Raw genomic sequence first — 7,913 nt, 5'->3', positions numbered from 1 at the left:
CTTTCTTTCTTTCTTTCTTTCTTTCTTTCTTTCTTTCTTTCTTTCTTTCTTTCTTTCTTTCTTTCTTTTTCTTTCTTTCTTTCTTCCCACTTCCCAACAGTTGAGGGAGGCAGGACTTTAGGCTGGACCTACCTTTAGGCTTTCCCTCCCTGATCCTGGAGCCAGCAAAGGGAGGGGACAGATGGAGATGGATGGATAAATGCATGGTGGTGGGCCTGAAGGTGAGACCAAAAAAGGATTCTCCAGGCTGAGCCCTCCTCTGCCAGTATGCCCATGGGTATGGAGAAGCAGGGATATGACTGACCTGGTCCACGGTCCAATGTGGTTGGGCTGCAGCCCTTTCTGGGGTGGCCCAGTAGACATTGTGGACTCTTACCAAGGCTGGTATTTCAAGGCTGTTGTGAACTCTTTTAACCAAGGCTACCTATCAAGCTGAGTGTGCTGAGGTGGGGTAATCTCTGTCCTGGGAGCTTCGCAGACTGTACCAGGAGAACAGCCAGCCTGGGGCAGAGGCAGCCAAGTCTCAAGGGTGACTGAGCCACACATCATAGATGCTATTGTTGGGTGGCACCCTCTGAAAGAGGCAGTCTAGATCCCAGAGCAGCCCCAGGGAAGCCCCAGTCGCAGAGGCAACCCCCCAATAGGCTGGGCTGGTTGAAAGTGGGCATTGGGGACAGGAAGTGGGTGGCAGTGGGGCCAAGGGCATTACCACACTGGGAGTGTAAATGGGCAAGTAGGAGGTGGGCAGCTGAACCCACAAGGAGGTCTAGCATTCCATAGTGGGCAATCCTCAGGGTCTACACCACCTTGTAATACAAGGAGGGGCGAGGTCGTGGGCTGTGGGGACAGTGCCAAGGACCCATTGACTACTCCTTGGGAAATATCTCCCTCCACTGTTGTGGGCCCCTGGAGGGAGCAGAGGGGCCACAGAGGCCTCTCAGAGGAGGGCAAGGGTGGAGTAGGCACCACCTCCTCCCCACTGCGCTCCAAGCCAGCCTGAGCTGGGCTGCTCTGTCTAGCCAGGTTAGGCTGCTGGGCCACGATGTCTCCCCTTGAGGCTGCCCTAGCAGGGACTTGTTGCTGAAGCCCTCCCTGGGCTGTGGCAGCAACTGGATGTCCTGTAGGACTGGCCATGCAGCAATATGGGCTTAGGTCCTTGGCAAAGGCTCTGCGTGTGCCCTGGTTCTGCCAGCACTGGCACAGGGCTGTGCTCTGCAGGAACACTGCCTCCACTCGGATTGGGCCCTTGTCTACTGCCCAGAAGTCACCTTTGACTTGGAGTTTCGAAGGGTCCTTGGGCACCTTGTGGAAGCATTGGTTGGAAGGAAGGTTGTGGTGAATGGAGTCCTTCAGCCCTCTAGTCATCCTTGAAGAAGGGGAAAGTGGTCTGGGCTTGCTGGAGGATCTGAGCCAGCTTCAGCCTGCAGGAGGATGCAGCTTGAACCATCCAGGCGATCCTGGCCAAGTCAGTGTACAAGAGTTTTAGGGATTTCTTCCTCCTCCTCTTGGGAGGCTTTGAGACTGATCCTGCCTCAAGGAGCCCCCAGGCAGGAATTGCTGCAGGGCCCCGTGTGTGTGTGTGTGTGTGTGTGTGTGTGTGTGTGTGTGTGTGAGGGAGTTGGCAGTGTGGTTCAAAGCCTGATCAGTGTGAGAAATTCTTTTAAAGATGACATGGCAGGGGCTGGGGAGATGGCTCTGTGGAATAAGTACTTCCCTGGCAAGCACAAGGGCCTGAGTTCAATCCCCGGTTCTGCCAAAAAAAAAAAAAAAAAAGATGACATGGCAGTGTCTCCTTTTACTACTGATGGGACTCTAGGTGCTGATTCTTTTTTTCCCTCTCTCTCTCTCTAGTCCCCCCCTCTTTTTTTTTCGTTTTCCTTAGCAGAACTGGGGATTGAACTCAGAACCTTGCACTTGCCAGGCAAGCGCTTATTCTACTGAGCTGTCTCCCTGACCTCTATAACCTTTTAAAAAGTGTATATTTTAGGACAAGACTAGGGAAGCGAGCACTGAGTTGAACCTCTTTATTTCCTGGCCCATGCTGGGGTGGATCTAAAAGGTGACTTAATGTGCTGCAAATTAAGAAGAGTTCGGGGCTAGGAATATAGCTCAATGGCATAAATACCTGCCTGGCAAGAGTAAGGTCCTGAGTTCAACCCCCCAGTATTTGGGTCAGGAAGATAGCTCAGTAGAATAAGCGCTTTCCTGGCAAGCACAGGATTCTGAGTTCAATTCCTGGTACTAAAAATAATTAATTAATTAATTAAAAAAGAAGAGTTTGGCTCTGCTTCTATCAATACAAGTTGATATCATATTGACCTGCAGTCTGCTTTTCTGTTTTGTTTTTTTTTTCTTTTGTTCAGTTCATTTTTTAAGTTAGTGGTTGCTACCACATCTTCCCCGATACTTGTGATTTCTGTGGTTCCTGCTCTGCTGAGGATTAGGGCTAAATGTTAAGGACAGATCTATGAGTCATGAGAAGCAGTAGATCTTAGGAAAAAAAGTAACAGAGCAGTGAGCCTATGAATAATAGAAAAATCTGTAAGCTATAGACATAATATGAGACTAGACACAGAGAATGTGCCAGTTGTCTTTTCCTTCTTGTTCCCAGTCTTGGTGCTCAGGATATGTGTCCCCCAAGGGGCACATATTTAAAGGATTTGTTCCCAGGAACACAAAATTGGTAAATGCTGGGGATCTTTAAGATGGAGAGCCTAGTGGAAGGTCCTGATGTCACTGGGACATACCCAGGATTGTGGGATCTCAGTGTTCTTTCCCTCCATTCCCCTCTGTTCTGCTGTCCCTCCCTCTCTCCCTGTTTCCTGGTTCAAGATGTGATCACTTAATCTGACTCATGCTTCCACCATGATGCACCAACCCTACCAGAAGCCTAGACTTGTACTATCAGAAACATGAGACAAAACAAACATGACCGCATCGGTACCCTGTGTCAGTGTTATGGTTTGTGTATATGTGTCTCCCCCAAAGCCTGATGCAGTCCTGCCTCGGCTTCTGGAGTTTGTGATTGATTATTGTGGGTGTGGATGCTGCACCTGCCCTGGGGCAGGTAATTTGCATTACAATGTAAGGAGGGGAGAGAGACTAGCTAGCTGCCTGAGCTGAGGCCACTCCTTTCACTTTCTGCTCTTTGCTGCTGCCCCATGAACAGCTGCTCTCTGCCATGCATCACTCTGCCTTGGAGACAGCTCAGTATGGACTGAAACCTCCACTAACCATGAGCTTGATAAACCTTTCCTTCCCTAATTTTGAGTGTTGGGTATTTGTCCCAGCAATGAGAGAAGAATAACTGAGATCGTCAGGTATTTTGTAATTGTGGCAGAAAGCTCAGGCCTAGTCAATCATTTGTAGCAATTCTGAGACAAGAAATTAATTGCATTAAAATAATAAGCAGATCTATTAATCAAAGGAAAAGGTACAACTTTATTCATTTCCATTTCCATTAAAGTTTTAAACTTTTGATTGACATTCTGATAAGATTATCTAAATTTTAAGTATTTTGGTGAATATATCCCTATAATTATGTAATTGTTAAGACCTAGAATTGACTTTTCAGACATCTATCAAAAAATCCAATATTCTACTATAAGTAGCTTTTAATTTTTATTTTATTTTATTGATTGATTGATTGATTGTAGTTTTTTGGTATTGAGAATCAAACTCAGAACCTTCCACTAGCCATGCAGGTGCTGTACCTCTAAGCTACATCCTTGGCCATGTTATTTAGTTTTTGCCCCTTTTAATGTTATACTAGCAAATTTTAAATGATTCTTTGTTTACTCACATGCCTTCTTCTCTGATTTTACCTTTGACATGCACTACAGTTTTGGTTCTTCTTACATATTACGTTGAATAATTGAGACAAAAGATTACATAAATAAGTGTTTGTAAGAGTCAAAATGTGAGGAAGACAATTAGAAAAATTCTTGTAGTCTGTTCATTTGTTTTCTAAAAGGCAAAATATACTTCATTGTTTGCTTTAGCTGTCATTTCATTTCTGTGATAGGGCTTGGGAAATATAAAGGATATAAAGACAGAACATTTGAGCAGTAATCAATAGGATTAAAATTTGCAGTTTGGGGTTAATCAATCAGTGGTTGTATTGGTCAGTATGTTGTTGCTAGAATAAAACACCTGACACTCTGTAGTGGGTGGAAGAAATGGTTTATTTGGCACATGATTTCAAGGGATTCAGTCCATGATCAACAGGGTCCAAGGTAGAGACACTATGGAAGAACATGGTGGAGAAAAGTCGTTTAGTTTGTGGTGACCTGGAATGACAGCACAGTAATAGCACCAGAGAGGAGGCATACGCAGAGCCCAAGGCCGAGCCTCCACACCCATCCAGATGCACCCAGAAGTTTGGTTTGCTCATCTTCCTCCAGCTCTTAGGCAGCAAGTTGACAGTTAAGCTAACATCACAGTTCATACATCCAGACATAAATGTGTCTAAGTAAATGCAAGCTTTTGGCATTTGACTATTTTGGAGGAAAAAAACTAATTCCAAAGGCAAAAGAATTTGTCATGTGTTAGTCAAGTTTTATTTAGGACTCTGATTTTTTATGTATAAACAAAATTTCCCTGTGTCTGTTGCCCTCAGTCATGCAAACACTGTGTTTATTGGCTTTATGTTATGTTGAGAGAATAGGCTGCCAGCTGCAATTAAATAATGCAGTAAGTGGATTAAAATGCAGAATTTCTAGGAAAATGTGACAGCCACATGACGAAGAATAAAAATAGGCCCTTGTCTTTTATCAGTTATAAAAATCAAATCAAAATTGAATAGAGAATTAAATTTAAGATGGAAAGGAACTGCCTTAGGCCACTGGAGGGGGAATTCCAATGGGTAAGAATGTTTTTTGATAACACTGCAAAAAATAGATAACAAAAGCAAAAATAAGCAAGTGGGTATATGGCAAGCTAAAAAGGTTTGATATGGGGCTAGAAAGATAGCTCAGAGGCATAAGCACCTACCTGGCAAGCACAAGGACCCAAGTTTGATCCCCAGCTCCATGTGCCCTGCAGTCTTGGCCCCGATGCCCAGGCGTGCCATCTGAGATTCGGGCATGGTGGCTCACACCTGTAATGCAAGCACTTGAGGAGTTGAGCCTGGAGGATCTCTGTGAGTTGGAGACCAGCCTGGGGGTACAGAAGTGAGCACAAGGCCAGCCTGGACTGCATAATGAGGCTCTGTCTCCTCTGCAACCAAAAAAAAAAAGCTTTGACCCAGCAAAACAATCAACAAAGTGAAGAGGCAACTTACCAAATGGGAGATGACAGGAAATTATACATTTGAGGGTTAATATTGAGAACTCAATAGTAAAAAAGCAAGAAACCCAGTTAAAAAATGGGCAATAAACTCAGATAACCATTTCTGAAGACATACAAATGTGTGTGTGTAATAATATGTGCAGCTTTTCTTTTTATGTATCAATGAAAAAACAAATTTAAGAAATATTTGATTTTTTTCTGCAATGAAATCAAATAAAATATACCAATATAGATTCAGAGCTCCTAATATGAAACTCTTGAGGTTAGGTTTTAGAGTTATTCTTTTAAAAAGTCTGTCTTCAGGGGCTGGGGATATAGCTCAGTGGCATAAACCTTGCCTGGCAAATGCAAGATCCAGAGTTCAATCCCTTGAATAAAAATAAATACATAAAAATGATCTTTTGTCATGCACACAAAAACCCCAACAGGGTCTGAGGCAGCACCTTCTAAGTAAATATACTAATAGTTTTCTCTCAAAATATGTAAGTATTGGGCTGTGGAGATAGCTCAGCAGCCTAAGTGCCTGCCTAGGCAAGTGCAAGGACTGGGGTTTGATCCCCAATACCACATGCTGTGCCAGCCCGCCTGGGTGCTCCAAACCAGCCACCAAGACTGCCTGGAGGCACATACCTGTAATCCTAGTGCTGGGGAGGCGGAAATAGGAGGATCCCTATGAGTCTGAGCTGCAGAGTGAGGCCCTGTACCAAATGCATAAAAGTAAAAAAAGAAAAAAACAATATATATGTATCCATATGAAGTGAAATAAAACCCATAAATAGCTTCACATCACTTTAGGCAGACTTTACTCTCCATTAAGTTCTTTTTAGCACTTTTGAAATTAAATTCAATATTCATTGGTAATTTTGTTTCCATTGGTAATTTTTAAAACACAAAGCTTTGCAAGCTATGAATAGACACCACATATAACAAAATTTTAACAAGGCAGATTCTGAAAGGTGTAACATCGAAAATTCAGAAATAAGACAGAGATATACACTAAATACTATTTCACATTTTTTTGGAAGTTCTTGTCAACAAAATAAAATAAAAACAATAGGTTAAAATGCTGGAAAAAAAGGACAAAACAGTTATGATTTGATTATATTAATGTTGACATAGCAAAACCAAATGAAATAATAAATGATAAGTAACAAAAGCATTCACCAAGACATTTGGATATAAAGCCAATATGTAAAAAACAGATTTCTTTGACCTTTTTTTCCCCTGGGAATTTAGAATATTCTGTTATATTCTAAAATTTATTCTTATAACAATTACAAAGACATTAACATATTCAAAGAAATGGAAATCCCGTGAAGTGTTTGCTCTCTAATAAGTTTACATTAGAATTATGAAAAACAATTTCACATTCAGAATTTTTGCATTTCACAGTTGTAGAGAAGGGACAGTTGAACTATAATAATTCTATGAAGTCTATCATGGCAAAATATTATATTTTCTTTTACTATAATTTATGCTTATATGAAATTAAAATAATTTTAAAAGTGGTAGGGTGTTTTTGTTTTGTTTTGTTTTTTGGTATCAGGGAGCCAACTCAGGACCTTGTGCTTCTCCCACTCTAAAAGTAGTGCTTTTTAAAGCTATTCAGCAGGAGAGAAAAATGTCATCCTTAAATAAATGTACATCTTAAATAAAATACAATAATTTCATATATATTGTAACTTGACAAATATTGATAAATACTGACATTGAAAAATATAATTGTTCTTTTCCAATTAACTCTAAGTACAGTATTAATACCTACTTAATAAAAACATGATTTAAGGAGATTTTCCTTAAAAAGTGCAACCAAAAAAAAAAAAAAAAGAGTGACAGGCAATGGATGAAATAAGATTGGCAAAATATTAACAACTATTGAAGTCGAATGTTGAAGTTCAGCACTGTGTTAGTTACTCCCCCCCCTCCCCCGCTGAGACAAAAACCCGACACCCACATGTTAAGAGACTAGACCTTTATTCAGCTCACAGCCTCTAGCGGCTTCAGTGCATAATCAGCTGGCTGCGAAGTAGGGTGACAGGAGGAGCAACTCTTCAGGGCAGCAGAAGCTGCAAAGAGCAACAAGAGCGAAAGGTGGGGACAGCCCCTCATTCTGCTCGATATGCAGACTCTGCCTCTTCTTCCAAGGGCTCAGGCCCTGCTGCGGAGTGGGGCTGGAGATGCTGTTTCCTGGATTGGGGCATGAACACAAGAGCTTTAACAAATTGTTAAAGGGCCGGCCAAATAGCTCAGCAGATTAAAGCGTGTGTAAGCAGGCACAGGGACCAGGAGTTTGATCCCAGGTCTGCTGCACCAGCCCTGCCCCGGGGCGCGTGCTGAGAAGGCAATTGAGACTGGGCGTGGTGGCGCGGCCCTGCAATCCCAGCTCTTGGGAGGCTGTAAACAGGTGGATCACTACAAGTCCGATCTGGTAGTGAGACCCTGAACACCCTGTAACCCTTCCCTAAAATACAAACAAAACAAAACAAACAAAAAATAAATAAACAAGCTGTTAAAGCCCCCCCCCCCGACTGCGTGGGGCTTTGGGGGGACATTCAGGCACAAATCAGAGCAGCCATATTCTCTGTATTAGTGTGTGTTTTCAAATTTTCATAATAAAAGTTTTG

General features: G+C 42.4%; 1 pseudogene; it reads right to left on the bottom strand.

Moving 5' to 3' along the window:
- Positions 1–427: 427 nt before the first annotated feature.
- On the bottom strand, positions 428–7,398 carry LOC101575352 (annotated as a pseudogene).
- Positions 7,399–7,913: the final 515 nt, after the last annotated feature.

The sequence above is a fragment of the Octodon degus genome, unplaced genomic scaffold (genome assembly GCF_000260255.1).
Source record: "Octodon degus isolate 3935 unplaced genomic scaffold, OctDeg1.0 scaffold00110, whole genome shotgun sequence".
Taxonomy (NCBI): Eukaryota; Metazoa; Chordata; class Mammalia; order Rodentia; family Octodontidae; genus Octodon; species Octodon degus.
This window is presented reverse-complemented; position numbering and strand designations above follow the sequence as displayed.